The sequence below is a fragment of the Danio rerio genome, chromosome 16 (genome assembly GCF_052040795.2).
Source record: "Danio rerio strain M-AB ecotype USA chromosome 16, GRCz13ab, whole genome shotgun sequence".
NCBI classification, from domain to species: Eukaryota; Metazoa; Chordata; class Actinopteri; order Cypriniformes; family Danionidae; genus Danio; species Danio rerio.
In genome coordinates, this window is record NC_141036.1 from 48,347,901 (window position 1) to 48,370,134 (window position 22,234).

At 35.5% G+C, this 22,234-nt stretch overlaps 1 protein-coding gene and 1 long non-coding RNA gene across 4 annotated transcripts in view; both read left to right on the forward strand.

Moving 5' to 3' along the window:
* LOC147840401 (uncharacterized) overlaps positions 1-22,234 on the forward strand; it is a 615,523-nt gene that overhangs the window by 355,374 nt on the left and 237,915 nt on the right. The window lies entirely within an intron of this gene.
* Positions 1-22,234, forward strand: part of LOC137487862 (uncharacterized) — a 183,433-nt gene that overhangs the window by 120,140 nt on the left and 41,059 nt on the right. Inside the window, exon 3 of one of the 3 annotated variants that reach the window (XM_087287797.1) lies at positions 528-597. The exons of the other annotated variants lie outside the window; for them this stretch is intronic. The gene's annotated coding sequence lies outside the window, so the exon portion shown is untranslated. The remainder of the gene's footprint in view (positions 1-527; positions 598-22,234) is intronic. 3 annotated transcript variants of the gene reach the window in all.

A 22,234-nucleotide genomic window follows, 5' to 3' on the forward strand; every position in this document is an offset into this window, starting at 1 on the left:
TTCTTACAAACGCTACAAGAGATGATCTTCCTTTATGTCTGTCTGTTGTCTGACGCAGCAGAAGGAGGAGATAAAGGCACGTAGATATGGTGGGCAGGAAGGACTAGCCTTGAAGATGCAGTACAACAAAACCACTATCTGATGCTAAAAATTATAAAATAGAATCTTATAAAAGGTATAATAAAAAAATCAGCTGGGTGTTTTAAGCTAAAACTTTACAGACACATTCTGTAGACACAAAAGACTTATCTAAATCTAAAAAAAGGGGTAACCTAGATGCCCTTTAAAACAATAGGTCTTTTAAAAGTGCAAAATGTAAGTTTGACACCCAGTGATTGAACAAGGTATTGCACTACTGGATCAAAACACGCAAGCGCAGGTTGCCAGATTGAGGACAGGAGTGAGTGTTCTATACAAAAGCAACGACACCTGTTAGAAGGAATATTTTCTATATTAAAAGAAGTTTTTGTCATAAACAACACTTTGAATTGATATATTAGAAATGACTTCTATTTTTCACATGTGAGCAACAGAAAACTGTCAATGATCACCTCAGGGAAACCTCATGTGCTTTAGTCAGTGTTAAATGCTAACAATGTGAGGTTGAATGCCATTTCACATGACATTTATCGCCACACCTCTAAAAGCAGCAGCGGATAGTTCACCTCAGATCTTGAAAATAAAATAAAAAAACTGTTTGAATTTGAACCTTAGAACTGTGACTCAGAGTAAATCAACACATATCAGTGATTCAACATCTAAATTTAATCATGTTAAAGAGGTTTAATGTGTATTAAATATATTATAAAGCTTACCATTTCATAAGTGCACTATTGTGTGCTTCTGAATGGCTGTTTTTAAATTTCTGTCATGTTTGTCTGGTGCAAACAGCCAAATTGCTTATCACTGCAAATCTCATCACGTACAGTAGTGTGTTGTTAGAACACGGGGTTACAATGTAACCTGCTCACCTAATGTTTACGTTTGTAATATTTATTTCATTTGCTAATTAATAACCTCATGGATCTGAATCTGTGTCTCATTTTGGAGTCTGCTACTGTCCACCGGAGATTGCATTTCTGTCATAGATGCTTGCTTTCAGAGCCTTTCTGAATGAATGAATTAAATACGAGGTTTTCCAACAAGGCAACCCGGGGTGCTGAAATATAATTGGCTAAACTGGCATTGGGTGGGTGAAAATAACCAAAACAAAGAAAGATGCTCTGGCACGTAACAGACATTTTTAAAGCAGAATATGTGACTTTAGCATTGCTTTTCAGATAAACAAAAATGCTCACTTAGCATGTTTTTTTAAATATCTGCAAACATATGATGGTGCTTTTATGCTTTAGAAAACTTAAATACAGCATCTTTAAACTTTGAATTCATAAATCAATCAATAATCAACAAATAAATAAATATCAAATTAGTTTTTTATGATTTGATTCTACAATTCCATCTTTTCCCACATCACAGAAATGACCGGGCCCTAAAAATATGTAAATAGCCCTTAACTCTGTTTGTTTTACAGCTTGATATCCACAGCCAGCGTAATCTATCTATGATTTTGCTAATATCATTTATATTCAGCTGTCACCACTTTTTGAGGTTCAACTTCAACTGGACGATTTATGCTTGCCTCTTGTTGATTTTCTGATGTATCGGTATGAATGTTGCATGTGCTGTACAGTAGCGTGAGTGTTTAAGCGTGGTAGGAGGCACTGAGAGATGTGAGGAATGCAAACAGACGGTCGGCTTTATAACTCTTTGGCTCCAGCTCTTATCTGGGCCTCTTTGAATTTACCCCAGAGAAACACGCAGGCCTGATGCTTGCTTTTCCAGAACAGAAGCACTATAGTATGTCTGGCTTCAGGTGTGTTTTTCACTATTGCAGGGGTACTTGCCCTGGGAAAGGATGAAGAGCCCTGGAAGACAAAACATGAGTAATTCATTTTTCTGATAGACTAAGTTTTTTGTTTTTAGATTACAGGTTCAAAAGAAGTAATACTTACTGTAATGCCAGTGCAGGCAGTGAATATACAGTTAAAGTCAGAATTATTAGCCCTCCTGTATATTTTTTCCCCACTTTCTGTTTAACAAAGAGAAGATTTTTTTAAACACATTTCTAAAAATAATAGTTTTAATAACTCCTTTCTAATAACTGATTTATTTTATCTTTGCCTTGATAACGCAGGTTAGGGTAATTAAGTCATTGTATAATGATGGTTTGTTCTGTAGACATTTGAATAGCTTAAAGGGCCTGATAATATTGACCTTAAAATGTTTTTTTAAAAAGTAAAAACTGTTTTTATTCTAGCCGAAATAAAACAAATAAGACTTTCTCTAGAAGAAACAATATTATAGGAAATAATGTGAAAAATTCCTTACTCTGTTAAACATCATTTGGGAAATATTTAGAAAAGAAAGCAGGGCTAATAATTTTGACTTCGGGCTCTATTTTGATGGTCCATCCGCAAAACGGAAAGCACAAGGTGCAAACGCATTCAGGGCGTGTCAGAATCCATATGTGCTAATATGAGGACGGGAAAATCCGCTTTGCGCCATGGCGCATGGTCTAAAAGGGTTGAGTTTATTTTCTTAATGAGTTATAGGTGTGTTTTGAGAATAAACCAATCAGAGTCTCATCTGCCATTCCCTTTAAGAGCCGGCTGTGTCGCGCCAGAAGTGCATTTGCTATTTACAGGACTTAAAGTAAGTTCACTTTCGCTTTTGCTCTCGTGGATAGGGAAACCTTTACGCACAGACATCAATTAGCCTATAAATAATTGTTTTTGTTTGTTAAGCGCAAAGATTTGTTTTAAAACTGTTTCTAAATTCAGAAATTTAGAAATTTAAGTTCTAATTTCCAGCAAACAAATAAACAAACAATAATAACAAAGTGGGGTCAAAATACACCTGCTATGCCCCATATGGTCTAAAACCTGACAGGTGGACAAATCTAAGCTTGTTTTTAATAAAACAAATATAAATATGGATATAATAAATAATAATGCTAATAATAATAACATTATACAAAAGCAAATTGAATGAACTGAAAAAGCCTCCTGAGATAAGGGATTCAAGACAGTGGTTTTTAAATTCATGTAGGCTAGAAAATAATATGTTTTGTAATATTTTAATGTTTTATAGTTATATCCTATAAACCCTTATTATATCATATATATCCTTAGTATTTTAAATCTTTTTCATATGTAAAGATATTTGGGTATTGCGCTACATCTTGTGTGTATTAAGCAGTGTGCAAGCAAGGCGCACAACTAACACGCTCTGCGCTGGACTTTAGACCAGGATTGTTCTGGTCTAAACAACAAACTATTACAGTTTATATTACAGTTTCTCAAAATAGCATCGCGCCAAAACATGCCTGCTTTTTTAGACCAGAACGCCTATGGGCGCACATACTGTATTAGCGCAAATGCATTTGCTATTTAAAAAGCGTGATAATCTGGAGATACCAAAGGCTTATGTTTCATCTTGTAAAAGGTTTAAAAGAGGTGCCCTTTAAAATAGTTTGTATTAATGCAAACATAGGTTTAATTATAGTAGTATATACAACTGGATAACAACCTTAAAGCTCACAACAGGTCTGTCTTCAAACTTATTGCATAGTTTATTTAAGGAGAAAATGAATTATTCTTTTGTTTCCAGAATTAATTGTTGCACTCGATGGTGTTTACTTTTCCAGAAAGCACATTCCAGCACATTAGACAATGTTAGTTTTGGCCAGATTGTATTACATGGATTCATTCTTTGATTTTCAAGTAAAAGCAAATTAACTGCAAACACTTCAAATGAAAAGTGTTTTGTCTTCCTGAATAATATTTTTTCATAATAATATTTAACACGTTGTAACTTAAATTGCAGAGCAACTAATATCCGATTAATATCAAGCATTAAAAAAAAAAGTGTTTATATTGAATGACATTTTGGTTTGTTTGTTTTTCTTCTGGTGTTTTAAAGGTTTTTTGTAACATCATGGGAGCTAAAATATTTGTATTGGGTTTGTTATCGAGTTTTATTTAGGATTATTAATAGTCTATTTCACATATTTTGTAAAGAAATTATTAAATCGAACAGTACTGGAGGTAAATGACCAGTAAATAAACAGGTAACTAAGACTTCATGCAGTGGTATAAATCTTTCTGCATCAGGACTGAGACTCCAGTTTCCCATGCTGAGTCTCTTGTTTTGCATCCTTGCATATTCTCCTTCCGCTCGAGATGATGTCACTAGAGCAGGCCTTCGGTGTGAGTCATCTAGGAGCGGCTGTTTGCTCATCAGAAGGTGGGTTTTTTGGATCCCAGGTCCAGTTGACCTCCGGAGCTTCTCAGCCAAACTGTTTGTGGAGCCAGACTTGAGATTAGAGCGGCTGCATTGCTCTGCTCTTTTGACTTGCTTTCTTTTCTCTCTGCTGAACTTGTCTGTCGCCCCTTCCTCCCTCCCTCGGTTCATGTTTTCCAGATACGTCACTCCAGCAGGGGCATTAAGTGCTAGAAAAACTGTATTTTATTGTTTTATTAATATGAGGTGTGTGATTTGTACTTTTTTATTATTGAGAGTGAACAGACGTCTTTTTACTGTTTCTTTTTTCTTGTATCTTACATTTTAACTTATGCTGACCGTAACTGCAGCTTTATTTATTTATGTTAACTAGCACTCTAGCACTTACAATTACTGGACTTAAATGCAATTAAATGCTTGCAAAAAAATGAGTACACTGCTTTTTTATCAATATTTATCAAATATTCAATGAATAAAGCCAATAACTAGCACTATCCAGATAGGTGCTTTTGTATTAATGTAACAGAAGTTCGTTTTTTTTTTTTTGTACTGAATAAAACGCTGACTTGATTTTACCCAAATTTTGCCAACATATTGAAAAATGTTTATTTTTACATTTTATCATCAAAGCATTTATATTTAAATAGTGTAAAGGACTGATCAATTCTTAAAATAATCAAATGAACTGTAAAGAACCTAATAAAAAAACGTAAAGAACATTTTGCACAAGGAAAGATTATGTGGATGCTGAAAGAGAGTTTTATCAAAACTATTCGCCTTGTTAAAAGCGATTACTTACTTTAAAAAAAGTGAGTAAACCCATTGTCTCAAAAGCAACAAGTTGATTTTTACTTAAAAAGTCAGTAAACCTTAACTTTTACAATCCACAGTTAGTTTACTTAATAATTATAACAAGCGAAACTCCACGCAAAAATGTCATCTGGTTTAGTAGGGACTTTGGGCCTACTCACACTTTGCCATCCGTACCGTGCCCAGGCCCATTTCCCGGATTGTTTAAGAAGTGTGAGTGCGCTGAATCGGGCTCAAGCACGGTTCACTTGGCCGGCCCTGGCCCGGTTGGAAGAAGTGTGCCTGAGCCCGGTTCACTTGGGCTTTGGCGCGGTACGCTTGTGTGTTAGTGCAAAACGCGCCAAAGCCGAAACTGAAAGTGAGACGTTACTTTTAAGGCACTGTTTCATATGGATTTATTAATAATTCTTGCTGTTCAGTGAACGCAAACTGCCGTAGTTTATTAAAGACAAGAACTCCTCACTGCACGACAGCTGCGCGCCTTCAGCAGACCTCCTCATTCCTGCAGCACGAGAGCTTTATGATTGTTTATGAGCGCCAAAAGTGGCGGATCTGTTCGGCGAAATATCTGACTGCGTGTCCCCTCATCCCTAAGGACTGTTTGGCGAAATATTTGACGGCATATCAAACGACTGAAATGATATAACTAGAGAAATCTCCACTGTGCTGCTGAGTGAGAGAGCGCTTCTTACTGAACAGCGCAGCAGCGATGACGTAAGCGTGCCGAAGCCCGTTTGTGGTGTGAGCGCGGGCCGTCGGGGAAGACGGGAGGGGGGACAAGCGTGCTTTGGCCTGGTTCGAGGCAACTGTACCTAGTGTGAGTACGGCCTTAAACCAGAGGCATTCTTGCTGTGAGGCAAATGTGCTTATCACTGGGCCACCGTGTTGCTCATCAGAAAAGGAGGGTAAGAAAGCTGTCAATCGATTCGGTGGGTGGGCGGACCGCACTCCTACAAACACTATACCTACACACGTCTGTCCAAACAGCTTGAAAAGTAGACTTTTCACCATAGGTGCTCTTTAATTACGGTTGGAAACACAACATGGCGTCTCTCTGAACACTGTAACTGGTAAAAGGAGTCTTCGAAGCTACATCATGCATATTAATGAAGTTGCATCCTGTACACAATAGAGCGAGCTGATTGGTTTGAACCAAGTCTTTCTCATGAATTAATGCACAGATGTGCTGAAAACTCAGTTACGTTCCAGTCTCCACAATGGAATTTACACAATGATCTCATCACCATGACATACTGTACCTTAAAAAAATTTAAATTGGATGAACAAAATTTGCTCTAAACAATGCTCTAAAACAATGCTAAAAAATTTGCTCTAAACAATTCAAAACAATCAATTTTCACTTGTTAGCTAAATATATGTGTCCTAATAGTGTTTTTAGCAACTGTCAACATCTCAAAAAATGTGTTTTGGTGTTTTTGGTGCTTTAACTAGGTTAATTAACTTGAATAACTAGACAAATCATTGTAAAACAGTGGTTTGCTATGCTTAATCTACTGAAAAATGTAATAAAAAAATTCTTCAGGGGAATAAAAGAATTGAGCTTAACAGATTTTAAATGTTTTAAAATTCCAGACAATCTAAAAGAAGAAAAACATAATAAATACATTGAAAAATGTCCTTGGTCTGTTAAACATCACTTGGGAAATATTTGAAAAAGAAAGCAACGTATTCAGCGGAGGGCGAATAATTTTTTCCTCAACTGTACATGTGTGTGTCTCTCTGTGTGGGTGTTTATGAGAGCGAATGACTATGATAAGAAGAGGGCCTCGGCGCCGCGCTGTTATTCGGTCTTTCCTGACACCCTCCTTTCTCCAATGCCTATATCTAAGCACTGTACAACTGATCTCACAACTATCTACTCATCTTTCAGCATCCCTGTTTTTAATTGGCACAGCTTCAAAGCTTTCCAATTCTGTCGTATCAGCTCAAGAGACCACATATCTTTAAAAAAAACTACTCACTCGCAGCTGTCAGGATATAAGAGCTCGCAATGGTAACCTGGCAATGGAGTTAATTTTCCTAATACACCGCACAAGTCGACTCCATAAAGCACTAGACGGACGTTTTGGAAATCAACACAGATAATCACCAGGACAGTGAGCACGTGGAGAGCGCAATCAATAGTCGCCGCTCACACCAAGGTCAAACCGTGACATGCAAACAAGCCCCGACTGTCCTGTTTGGCATGCTAAATAGCCGTGACTGCGACTTAGGAGATGTTTGTCTCTCTGGAGAAGGCATCGCTGCACCATTGTTTGTGAAATCTAATAGGCTTGTGTTGCCTTCGCTGGCTTTGTGCTGAGCAGCGAGCTTTATTCCCTCGTCGCTTCAGCAGCCTGTTTGTCCATTAATGCTCCATTAGGGAAATTAGTGCTGTAATTGGGGAGGCGAGAAGAGATCAGGAGACTAAAGTGAAAGAGACGTGACTGTGAGCCTTAAAGGAACACTACACTTGAAAATAGACACATTTTACAAGTCTTCTAGAGTTAGTACTTGAGTCTTACCAATTTTGAATTCATTCAGCCGATCTCTGGTGAAAGCACTTTTAGATTATCTTAGCATAAGTCATTGAATTAGATTAGACCGTTAGCATCTCACACCAATTTTCTTATTTAAACCGTTTTGGCCTTTCAAAAACATAACAATTCAGGCCAAACTCAATTTCATTGTAATCTTTTACAGACTGAGAATTGTCCAATATACAATAAATTTAAATACTAAGCTATAGGGATGTAACGGTATCAGAATTTCACGGTACGGTAATACCTCGGTATGAATGTCACGGTACGGTATTTATTGAATCATTTACAGGAAAAAACAAAACTTATGAAAATACTCCAAAAAAGTGCCAAAAGTGTCAATGACATACAAATTAGCCATCTATCTGTAAGCTTTGAAACAGGAACTTCAATTTTAATAACAAAAAAATATTAAACCATGTAAAAAAAAAAAGTTTCAATTTAGTATTGTTGAAAACTCATCACATTCAACATTTAATCACTCACTCACTTAGATAGAGATGGGTTTAAAGGAAAATTATCATATAAATATAATCTGGTAAAAGCTGGTATCTCTGGGTATTTACAATGTCCCCTGCAACAGAAAAAAAACCCTCTCATTTGGGACTGAGGTTTCTGGGACAAGAGAGATATGACGCGACAACACAGCTGATAAGAACTCGCGCGACAACACTGCTATTCAGTACGCGCGCGACAACACAGCTGATAAGAACTCGCGCGACAACACCGCTATTCAGAACGCGCGCGGCGACAACACCCGCTTTAGAGTTTTACAGCTGTTTTTCATCCCCGCTTCTAGCAGCACACTCCATTTCCGCATTACTGGATCTGTAGCGACAACAGACCGCAAGGGATGATGGTCAAGCATGGGCTGATGGGAATTGTAGTTTTCGCTACCTCCCGTTCGCTTCATTCGCCTGAGCAAATTTTCTCAGAAGACCTATAGTTTTACCGAGTCATGCGACTTCGGTAATATCGAAAAAAATTAATATTGCGGTATGACGGTATTTACAATACCGTTACATCCCTACTAAGCTATAATGTATAAAATGATCAACATCACAGTACAAACATATCCAACAGGAACTTTGTAAGGGTTCCTTATTTAACGCTTAAACCTTCTGTAGTTAAATTGTGTAGGTTACTAAGACTGATGGAAAATGAAAAGTGGCTGTATTCTAGGCTGATATGGCTAGGAACTGTACTCTCAATCTGGTGTAATAATCAAGGAGTTTTGCTGCTGTACCATGGCTGCAGCTTGAGCAACGATAATACCCAGATCCTGAAAATAGTCCCCAGATAGCAAGTGGTCATGTTGGTTTTATTGACGAGAAGTTAGGTAACTAGCCATTCTCCAAAAAAATAAATAATTTTAAAAAATAATAAAATCCCAATTAAAAGTACAGTAACACACATATAGCTTCAGAGATGTATCCATACTCATATACAGCTAGAAGGAGACTGACTATTTAAAAAAAATATATATATAAATGTATAGAGAAACACTCTCAGAAATAAAGGTACAGAAGCTATCACTAGGGCGGTACCTTTTCAACAGGTAGACTTTTGTACTTTACAGCTGCACAGTAGTACCTTTATAGCCCATTTCCACTGAGTGGTGCAGTACGGTACGCTTTTATGCAGTTTCAACTGTCAAAGTGTACAAGAAAGCAAATTGTATTGTACCACTTTTGGGTACCCTCTCCAAAGGGCACCTAGCACAACAAAAGGGTAACAAAAGGCGGAGCGACACGTGCAACTGAACGCTATTGATTTACAGAGAAATGTCACGAGCGTATGTACAAGCTAAAGGAATGAAAGCAAAGGAAGCACCATTTTTAAATACACAGGCGAGACATTACATCGTAAAAATATATACTGTACATATAATAACAAGCCATAGTCGACCTGAGCTCAAACTCAAACCCAAACCGTGTCATCTTAATGAACAGCCACAAAGCCAAGAAGAACAAAATCTATTGTGTCCTGTTATTTACGAGACCTCTGAGTGCGAATGGTTTAACTTTCTCCAGAGAGCTCACATGCACTCGCTATGCATGTCTATTTTTGAAATAATAAACTTCTTGAGCTGATGATAATAACGTGCTTCTGACATCCGATCCTTTCAGAAATTGACAGTGAATAAACTTGGAATGACTGAATTACTTTCTAACCATAGGTTTCATGCAGGGCCGGCGCGTCCATAGTGGCGACCTAGGAGAGAGCTTGGTTATTTTGTGTATTTATTCCCACATTTATATTTTTTTCTGCTGTTTTTTATTTATTTATTTATTACATTTATTCTGTGCAATTAAATGCTCTTATCTGGAGATTGTCCTTCCCCTTAACACTAATTGCTATTGATTGCACTGTCCGTTACAGCCAACTGACTATTTAGAAAAAGGGACAAGCGCTATAAAATGTCCCAACACAGCTTCCTGTTTCAATAGGAAACACATCAACATTGTCAGAAAAACTGCCCATTTTATGAGGGTTCTGATGGGCCTGATAAGCTGAGAGCTCTTGTTTTGTTACCAAATGCAGCGATATTTATTCACTATTAAAAAATGTTTTTAAAAAGTGTGGGGTCAGAATGAATACAAAATAATAATAATAATAATTATTATAATAATAACAATAATAATAATAACTTTATTGGATTCATTTAAATACATTTTTATTTATAACTAATTAATCAAAAGTGGGCAGGGCAGTGGCACAGTGGATCGCGCTGTTGCCTCACAGCAACAGGGTCGCTGGCTCGAGCCTCAACTGGGCCAGTTGGCTAGTCTGTGTGAAGTTTGCATGTTCTTTTATTATTTTATCATATGACATTGAAGATTGCAATCCTTAATATATATAGAAAAGAAAATATCCATACATTTCTTTTCGAATAGAATAGATCTTTATTATCTTTGTCACAAGTAAATTTAACGAAATTTTAACATGCCCTCCAGTCAGTGCTACAATCATTTTGTCTAAAAAAAAGTGTGAGCGAAAATTACTAAAATAGGCAGCTCAGTGGTTAGCACCGTCACCTCATAGCAAGAAGGTCGCTGGTTTGAATCCTTCCTGGGCCAGTTGGCATTTTTGTGTGGAGTTTGCATGTTCTTCCCGCGTTGACATGGATTTTCTCTGGGTGCTCCGGTTTCCCTCACACTCCAAAGACATGCGCTATAGTTGATTTGGATGAACTAAATTGGCTGTAGTGTGTAAGTGCATGTGTGAATGAAAGTGTATGGGTGTTTCTCAGTACTGGATTGCGACTGGAAGGGCTGGTGGTTCATTCCTTTGTGGCAACCCCTGACAGATTAGGGATTAAGCCGAAGGCAAATGAATGAATGAATGAATTACTCAAATAAATTATATAGGAATAAATAAATCTAAGACAGAAGTATGGTCATATGTGCCCATACACACATACTTGCAATCATTACCTAAACATACATATACTGGCAAAAACGGCATTTGAATCTGTGTTTGGTCACTTTATTTTGATGTTCCTTTTATTGAATTTAAGTTACAGTACATTGCATCTACATGTTATCTATTTGTCATTAGATTACAAGTAGATTGTTAAAGTTAGGGTTAGAGTAAGTTGACATGTACTTGCAAAGTTTCTTTTAGTCACTTAAATGTCTGTTGAAGGAGCATTATCAACAGACAGCCTACTAATACTCATATGGACCATTAAAAACCAGAGAGTGCCTATGGTATTTAAATACTACAAATATAAGAAATATAATATAATATATCAATATAAATTAACATTGAATAACATTTCAAAACTGATCATTTCTGCTGATTATTTAAAACTTTTGAACTTTAGTGTAAGTGTGACTTATGTGTACAAATATCTCAGAGGCCACTGCATGTGCATGTATCTCCAATCATGAAGTAAATATTAATTTATGATAAGGAAAGCGTGTTTATGTAAGGAAACAGTGGAGGCAGAAGGATGGAGACGGCGGCTCGTGTAGCGTGAGTCTTTCAGGGTGTCTGTTTGTGTGAACTTGCCTGAAATTCTCCAGGTCTGACCTCTTTGTTTTAAGTGTTCTTAAAGTAGCTGGCAGAGAAGGGCTCTTTTTGATAAGCTGCAAAAATACTGAAATCTAGCTTACAGTAATCCCCACTTACTGTATAGATCTGGGATATTTGCTGTCGCAACGTACATTCTCTGACATGAGTTTGGTCAATTTGAGCATTTTGGGAGCAGTGTTATTTTCAGCATTGCCTTTTTCATGAAAAGAGTTCTCTCTCTATGAAATGTTTCAGATTATCTGTTATAACCAGACCTGTCACAATAATCAATATATTGACTTATCGCACAACACATGGACATGACCTCAATCCTTTTTGGTGATTTTAGTGATATATCGCACAAACAGTGCATCCAGAAAGTATTCATAGCGCTTCACTTTTTCCACATTTAAATTCATTGATTTCCTCTAGATTTGTTGAAATTGTTGCAAATTTATTACAAATAAAAATCCTAAAAAATCACATGTACATCAGTATTCAAAGTCTTTGCTCAACACTTTGTTGATGTACCTTTGGCAGGATTTACACCCTCAAGTCTTTTTTAATTTGATGCCACAAGCTTGGCACACCTGTCTTTGGGAATTTTGGCCCATTCCTCTTTGCACCTCTCAAGCTCCATTAGGTTGGATAGGAAGTGACGGTGTACAGCCATTTTCAGATCTTTCCCGAGATGTTCAATAGGATTTAGGTCTGGGCTCTGGCTGGGCCACTTAAGGACATTCACAGAGTTGTTGTGAAGCCACTCCATTGCTGAAGCAGGTTTTCATTCAGGATGTCTCTGCACATTGCTGCATTCATCTTACCCTCTATCCTGACTAGTCTTCCAGTTCCTCCTGCTGAAAAAGAGGGGGAGTTAAGACGATTCTAAGGGCCCACACAGTTTTGTGGCCCTCGGAGATATTTTTAAGGGCCCTTGTTGGTCAGGCCAGAGATTACAAGTCTTCCAATTGCTTATCCACAATTACACCGTAAACCCAAATGCTGTAACTAATTAATTCAACTGTGTTCTATTAACTTAAATAATTACAGTTAGCTTTTCTTAATTAACCTTGACGAGTATTTAGAACTTTTTCTAATTTTTGAGTTCGTAAAAATGAAACCTTTCAAGTAAGCTGAACAATTTTGCTGGTACAATTTAGACAAAGTGTCTCTTTTAATGTTTTATTAACTCAAAATGTTTCAGTCAAGTGATTTTGCATCTGACGTCATCCAGGGTCACGTATGCAATCATGCCTCGTTTACTTTTCCTAGGATGGTGGGTTGGCCTTGCTTCACACTACAGTAAGTACAATATTTACAAATCCAAGTAATCTTAAATTAATGTTTTACTCTACATAACCACAGTAACAGTTAAATGTAATGTAGAGTTGGTCAGAATGTGTTTACATGTGTTGCATTGCAGAAAACTCATTTAGCCCCACTTACCGCTAACTAACTTTATCGTCACTGTTTAAAAAGTTAGAATCAGTGTAAGTTTACTTTAAGTTTACTTTAAGTTCTAACAGACTGTTAAAAAAAACGACAAAAAAAATTTGAAATTGGCAGATATAAAATTTTAAAATCTTGGCTAATTTAATTTGTCAATTTTATTTTAAATGTCATGTCTATCAAAATGTATGAGTTATGTGAGTAAGTATTTAAGTTTGGAAGAAATTTAAAAAATGTAAGTTATTAAAATTTATGAGCAGGTAACTTGGGTATTTTAAGTTAAGAGAAAGTACCTTGCAAGAGTACAACAAACTCAAAACTTTATTTCTGTTTACTTAAAATTGAAAATTCTATGACTTATTAATTCAAATTCTATGAGTTTCGCCAACTTATTCAGTGCATGATGCTGCAGTTCAGGATTGTGGAATTTTACCATTCTTACAAATAAATAAATAAAATCTAGTGATTGTATCTACATACAGTAGTCAACATTTGATGTCAATCAAAATTGTCCTATTGTAAGATGAGTGGGTGTTGCTGAAAAGTTTTTGGACAGCTTTGATCAAACATTTTGATCCACTTCAAATTGCTATTTGAATTAATTGCTATTAAAATTTATGAGCAGGTAACTTGGGTATTTTAATTTAAGAGAAAGTATGACTACAACAAACTCAAAACTTTGTTTCTGTTTACTTAAAATTGAAAATTTCATGACTTACCTTAAATTTTTTGAGTTTCGCCAATTTATTCGGGATTACAGTGCATGATGCTGCAGTTCAGGATTGTGGAATTTCTCCTTTGTTACAAATAAATAAAAAATAAAGGTAGTAAATGTGATTGTATCTACACAGTAGTCAACATTTGAAGTGGATCAAAATTGTCCTACTGTAAGACAAGAGTGGGTGTTGCTAAATAGTTTTTGGAGAACTTTGATGAAACATTTTGATCCACTTTAAATGTTGACTACTTCACTGTATATTACCTCCCAGACTTGATTGGTTAAATAGCTGATTCAAATTGTATTGCAATTAGAGGTAATTTTTCAATTTAGCACACATTATAAACAATGTCATTATCAGATATTTATGGTGTAAACATGCGAATACAAATGTTTGGTAATTAAATAAATAGTTTTGAGTGTGATGGCTTACATGATAAAAAAAGATTGAGAAGTTGTGAAGAGTTTGACAGTTTAAATGAGACATATGCAATTAGATTTATGCAAACTAGAAGCATTTGCAATTTGCTTAAATCAATAAGAAATGTCAATCTGATGTGAACAATAAGCTAATTATTCAGAAATCTCAACTTACTGTTTTGAAAAATACAAATTTCAATCTAAAATTGAGCCAAAGCAATTGAGAGAAACTAATTTTAATTGTTAATAATTATTACAATCATGGTAGTTTCTCATGAAGTGGCACTTGAACACATGAGATGGAAACTGCTTTATTATTAAATGTTTTTGTGCAAAAGTACAATGTTAAAACTTTGAATGAAAACCCATCGACTGATGCGCTATCTTTCTGTCAGCCATTATTGTGTGAAAGCCAGTCGGACCCCCATGTCTTCCTGCCAGACTAATTTCCTCCAGTTCTTCCTGAATAAGACACCAGTAGCACATTTGAAATGAAATACAGCCGCTTCTTCCTTTTACCCGCTGGTGGCAGGCTTAAAATAGCACATCTCTGGTCACCAGTTTGTCCCGCCACCCTCCAGCTCGACCGAACCCCCCGAACATGATGATTCATGCTCTGTTTTCTCTCGAAACAGCTCAGCATCCTGGCATTGTGAAGACAGCCCCAAACCAGCATTGAGAATTGTGGATTATGGGCTTTTTCAGGGTGGTCGAGGAGATGTCCGTCACCATGCCAGAAAATGATTTCTGCTCACGACAGCTCATTTCCAGCCTGCTGTTTATTTGTTTTGCTCCCTTTTTTTTTTTACATTTACCCCAGAAGGGTGCTCCTAAAGTTACTGACCCCCCTTTCACCTGTCTTGTCCTGGGGACTTTTAACACCCCAGGCTTTTGCATCTCGCAGCGGAAGGCTATTGATGAGATGCTAAAAGGATTAGCAGTATAAAGGGTAACTGTATTCAGATATTGCTAATGCCTGAGCAGGACCCGCAGGACTGAGAGGTGTTAAGTCGAATCGTTCGATAAGGCCTCCATTAATCCCTCTTTCATAGACAGCAGCATAATCAGACATGTTCTGGAGAGCATGACATCTGAATGCACATCTCTCATCGTCCTTCCTTTGCAAATTTGACTGCTCGTGTTTAAATACTGGGACTTTTATTTTAATAGGATTCATTTCATAGACTTTTATACATACAGCTAATTTAAATAAATAAATATCATTTCTTTTTTGTGGTTGCTAATGTATCTTAAAGAGTAATGCAAGCGTTTTTATTTTTTTACAATACTTGTCAATAATTTTGTACAAAATTGCCTACTAAATGTAAAATAAAATATAAGTTATGTTTAGTTAAAATGTAGTTCACACAGCTTTATTGATTGTATTAATTTAAGTATTTTATTTTATTTTTAAATATGGTTTGATTTCTATTTATTTACCTGCTCATTTTATATTTATTTACTTTTGGGGTTTTGCTTATGCGGTAATCCTATTCTGTGGTTTAGAGCGTTCTTGGTACTTGTGGTTGCTTTTTGTCTCTTAAAAATAAAGATTACAAAAGGGAGGTTTAGCAGAACAACCGTTTTCAGTTTGGGTGAACTATCCCTTTAAGAACTATTTATCACTAGTTAGAAAATGTTGGTGGAATGCAAATATTTGATTGATGGTTATCTTGTACTGTATGTACAGTTGAAGTCAGAATTATTAACCCTCTTGAATAATTAGCCCCCCTGTTTATTTTTTTCCCCAATTCCTGTTTAATGGAGAGAAGATTTCTTCAACACATTTCTAAACATAAAAGTTTTAATAACTCATTTCTTATAACTGATTTATTTTATCTTTGCCATGATGACAGTAAATAATATTTCACTAGATATTTTTCAAGACACTTCTATACAGCTTAAGGTGACATTTAAAAGACATTTAAAAGCTTAACTAGGTTAATTAGGTAAACTATAGGCAGGATAGGGTAATAAGGCAAGTTATTGTATATCGATGGTTTGTTCTGTAGACTATCAAAAAATTATATAGCCTAAAGGCGCTAATAATTTTGACCTTAAAATGGTTTTAAAAAAATTAAAAACTGCTTTTATTGATTTATTCATTTTCTTGTCGGCTTAGTCCCTTTATTAATCCTGGGTCGCCACAGCGATTGAACCACCAACTTATCCAGCAAGTTTTTTTTACACAGCGGATGCCCTTCCAGGCGCAACCCATCTCTGGAAAACATCTGCACAAACATTCACACACACACACTCATACACTATGGACATTTTAGCCTACCCAATTCACCTATACCGCATGTCTTTGGACTGTGGGGGAAACCGGAGCACCCGGAAGAAACCAACGCGAATGCAGAGAGAACATGCAAACTCCACACAGAAACGCCAACTAAGCCGAGGCTCGAACCAGCGACCTTCTTGCTGTGAGGCGACAGCACTACCTACTGCGCCACTGCTTCGCCGAAAAACTGCTTTTATTCTAGCCGAAATAAAACAAATAAGTCTTTTTTCAGAAGAAAATAATATTATCAGACATACTGTGAAAATTTCCTTGCTCTGTTAAACATCATTTGGGAAACATTTAAAAAAGAAAATTAAATTCAAAGGGGGCCAATAATTCTGACTTTAACTGTTTATAATTCATTTTTTGTGGTTGTTAAGCTATCTTGAGTTGTTTAATTTTTTTAAATTGCTTATTTGTTTATTTTTCGGATAAAGGTGCTCGCTATTGTAAATGTAAATGAAAGTTGTACAGTAGTTCTGTTTAGGTAAAAAAGTAGCTCGATACAGACCTTTTGATTATTTTCATTCATTTATTTTCCTTCGGCCTAATTTATCAGAGGTCAAAGCCCATCCAGCCGCAACCCAGTATTGAGAAACACCCAAACGCTTTCACATTCACACATTTTGATGAGCAGTTCAATTAATTTAAATATCCTCTCTATTTCCTCAAACTTCTAATATTTTATGATTTTATTTCTTCTGATTAACAAGAATGCAGATATTCTGAAGAATGTTGGAAACCAGCAGCCATTAACTTGCATAATAGAAACAAACTAATACTATGGAAGTCAATGGCTGCTGCTGTTGTTGTCCAACATTCTTCAGAATATCATAGCACTGTAAATGATGGCAAAATGTTTTTTTTAATTTTTTTTATAGTTAAACAATCCCTTTAGGAACTATTTGTCACTAATAAGAAACTTCGGTGGAATGCAAAGATTCAATTGATGGTTCGTAATGACACACCAATAAAAAAAATGTTGTAAACAATTTATTTGGGTTAAACTAAATAATAAATAAATTAAGCCCAAATAAGTGAAAGTTAACAACCACTTAACCTAAAAAAAATAAAATAAAAAAGTAAATCCAAGGAATCGTCTTTGAGTAATTGTTTTCCGTGTATTATTGTCTTTCATATTTAGGTCTCTATAGTAGTTTTGGCTCGGGTCCTTCTTTCAGTGTAGCTTTATGGGAAATGGTCGCATTGCTCTTTGCCGAGTAATGTTTTTAAAACTGGGAAGAGGGCGTTTGGGAAAGGCCATGCCACTTTTATTCCATTAGATGATGACAAAAGGGATTATGTGTTAAGAGGAGGGCCACTGGAAGGAGATCAGCCATTAGACCCTTTTCACTTTTACCATCCACTTTGCTGATTCTGTGAAATACTATTAGTGTCTTTGGTGGAAACACTCGCTACATGGGCCTTCGCTAAACTGTCTGAGGGCAAAACCTGCTGGAATTATGTGTGTGAATAGGGAGATTATTCCACGGTTGAATTTTTTTCAGACGGAGAAAATGTTGAATGAGCTTACATACACAGACCTATTGAAAATGCATTCTCTCTGTGTTGCCGTGGATTTCCTTCCATGCGCTATAAGTGAATTGGATGAACTAAATTGACTATAGTGTATGATTGTGTGTGAATACGAGAGTGAATGGGTGTTTCCCAATGCATGGTTGCGACTGTAAGGGTATTCGCTGCAGCCTGTATGTAAAAAAGGGGCTATTGATGAGTGGCTCTGTGTCTAAAAGCTGATGTATGAATTGTGAGTTTACATAAAAAAACAATGGAAAAGTAGTGCTTTGGAATAACATGTTCAATGAACAGCCAGTTAGTTCATCCCATAACTAAGTCTCTTGCTATTTTGAAATCTTTAATTGAAACTTTTTTGTTTAGGATTGCTATTTGCTACATGTCCTCCATCATCTGTTATCTTTTATCATTGTTGTATGTTTAATGTATGTTGTCTTGATTTGTTTGTAAAGTGTTTTGACAATGTAACATTTAAAAGCACTAAAATATATATCTCTATCTATCTATCTATCTATCTATCTATCTATCTATCTATCTATCTATCTATCTATCTATCTATCTATCTATCTATCTATCTATCTATCTATCTATCTATCTATCTATCTATCTATCTATCTATATATATATATATATATATATATATATATATATATATATATATATATATATATATATATATATATATATATATATATAGTTAAAGTCAGAATTATTAGCCCCCCATTTGATTTATTTTTTCTTTTTTTTTAATTTTTCCCAAATTATGTTTAACAGAGCAAGGAAATTTTCACAGTATGTCTGATAATATTTGTTTCTTCTGGAGAAAGTCTTATTTTTATATTTCGGCCAGAATAAAAGCAGTTTTACATTTTTTAAAGGCCATTTTAAGGACAAAATTATTAGCCCCTTTAAGCTATATTTTTTTCGATAGTCTACAGAACAAACCACTGTTATACAATAACTTGAATAATTACCGTAACGTACCTAGTTAACCTAATTAACCTATCTAAGCCTTTAAATGTCACTTTAAGCTGTATAGAAGTGCCTTAAAATGTCTGGTAAAATATTATTTACTGTCATCATGGCAAAGATAAAATTAATTAGCTATTAGAGATGAGTTATTAAAACTATTACGTTTATAAATGTGTTGAAAAAAATCTTCTCTCCGTTAAACAGAAATAGGGGGAAAAAAATAAACAGAGGGCTAATAATTCAGAGGGGCTAATAATTCTGACTTCAACAGTATACACAATTATCAAATTTCCCAATAAAATTTGTACAAATTAGCCACTAAATAAAAAAGTTCTGAATTGTCGTGAGATTTCATAGATGTTTTCTTGTTTCCGTATCCATTTTTGTCTTGAATAAAAGCCACAAATGAAAGGCTATTGTGATTTCCGTCTCATGCAGACTTTAACATGTATCATCATTTATCATCCGTTTTACAACATCACTTTAACCGGCGGATGGCTTTGATCCCAGATGTGCCGCAGTCATAAGGATAAAGGTGCAATTCTGCCATGGGCTTGTAATAGAATAACTCAATCCCTATAAAAGCAATTGTAAGGTTATTATCTTCTTAAGGTCCCATTTGTAGCGAGTAGCACTTAGAGAAGGAGAGCTGGAGACTAATCTCATAGTTGGCTTTCTTAGTCATCAGATTCACCTGCCAGTCAGTTGCGCTTTTATCCTAGCAGGACGTCAGTGATGGTGTGGAGGTGAGGAGTATTGGATGACCCTGGAGAGGTGTGAAGGTGTTTGGATGCGTGTGGGACATTTTCAGATTTGTTAAATTGCACCACTTTGCATTCGTAATGCTTCTAGTGCACTACTTAATGCTGGAGGTGGGAGGTTTACTGATACATCTCTTATTAGCTAATAGTGAATGTATGTGTAAAAATCTGATTAACGTATTTGATTTTTTTACCTATATTTTTATCTTTTAAGTTCTTTATTTATGTTTTACCTCAAGTATAAATTGACTCAATGGCTCAGCACTGTCGCCTTACAGCAAAAAGTTTGAGTTCCAATTGGGCTAGTTGGCATTTCTGTGTAGAGTTTGCATTATCTCCCTGTGTTGGTGTGGGTTTCCTCCGGGTGCTCTGGTTTCCCCCACAATCCAAATACATGCACTAAAAGTGAATTGGTTAAATCAGCGGTTCTCAAACTTTTTTCATCAAGAATTGTCTCTCCAAGTACCACCATAGTGAACAGTATTGAAATGCAGTAGCGTAGTAAGCCTAATTAAGAAGCTACAGCACTGCAGTTCAAAAAACAGGCAGATTAATTCCTATTATTAGGAATATTTATTATTGTCAGCCACTTTGAACATTATAGTTTGAACAATAACACTGTACTGTGCTTATATGTAACAAACAAACAAAATGAAATGTCAACGTTTTAATTAAAATGTGCTTTTAAAAGTTCAATTAAAATGGTAGACACTGTTATTAAAAAGTAAAAAAGACTAAAACTCCTGGACTTAAATGTAAAGTGTTAATATATAGTAGCCTATTCATCAAAACCTGGAAATGTTGCTTGGACCTCATAAATATAGTCTTCATATTTATATAGAAATAATTTGTGATACATTTTTAAATATATTTTGCATGTAAACATATGACATATTCCTCTGCGTACCTCTAGAAGGATGCCCGCTTACCACTGGTGGTACACGTACCCTAGTTTGAGAACCACTGGGTTAAATTAAATTGGCCATATAGTGTATGTGTGAATTTGAGTGTGTTTGGGTGTTTCCCAGTACATCCGCTGTATAAAACATATGCTGGAATAGTTGGTGGTTTATTCCGCTGTGGTGACCACTAATAAATAAGGAACTAAGCCAAAGGAAAATGAATGAATGGACTTTAAAATTAGTCAGTGTGAGTGTCAGTGATTGTTGCACTGCAATTTCCAGTGCAAACTACCGTAACAGTTTGTTATGTTATTTTGCCGTTATAAATTTATTTTGATATGATTGAGGAAAAAAGGTTAAGGTTGGAATATGTATTTCGAATGGAATTTATTTATTTAAAAACATTTAAAAGATTTCAAAGTGTCACATCGGTTTAAGAATATTCAAAGTATAAGTTAATAAATAATAATAAATATAATTTATTGTAAAATGAAATAACATAGTGGGTGGTGCAGTAGGTGCTGTCGCCTCACAGCAAGAAGGTCGCTGGTTCGAGCCTCGGCTGGGTCAGTTGGCATTTCTGTGAGGAGTTTGCATGTTCTCCCTGAGTTCGCGTGGGTTTTCTCCGGGTGCTCCGGTGTCCTCCAAAAGTCCAAAGACATGCGCTATAGGTGAATTGGGTAAGCTAAATTGTTCGTAGTGTATGTGTGTGAATGAGTGTGTGTGGTTGTTTCCCAGTGATGGGATGCATCAGGGCATCCGCTGCGTGAAACGTGCTGTATAAGTTGGCGGTTTATTCCTCTGTGGTGGCCCCGGATTATCAAAGGGACTAAGCCGAAAAGAGAATGAATGAATGAATAATATAACATATGCAGTATATGTAAAAAAAAAAAGAGATATATTAAACATTTTAACCTAGATTTTTTACTTTACATCATTTATATTTTATATCAAATATATACTTTAAGTTTCAGTTTACTTTAAAATTAGTCAGTGTGGGTGATTGTTGCACTTTATTGTTATTTTGGCATTAGAATTTTTATTTTAAGTATGAAAAATTAAGAATGTTAAGTTTAGAATGTATTTAAGTTTAGAGAAGTATTTTGAAAGACGTTTATGTGTTTAAATTTGTTTAAATCAGTTTTAGATTACTCAATGTACTCTCCAAAAAATATATTTGCAGCTTGTTTAAGCTACTTATTTAAAATCTGCTGAAAAACACAGTTCTTTAGGGTTTTTAGAGACAACTTAATAGTTTTATGTTCAGTCAATTTAAAGTTGTAAAAACCATTAAATTAACTTAATCGATTTGGTTTTAGACAAGAGCATTAAACATATTTAAATAATTTTATGGAAAAATATGTACAGTGCTCAGCATATACAGGTATAAGTTCACCTCTCACAATTCTATCTTTTAAATAAAAAATTTAATTGGAAGCTATACAATATTTTTTTTCCGCATATACATTAGATTACTCAGTACTGAAGCCAAATCTGGAGCTTATCTAACTAATTAACTT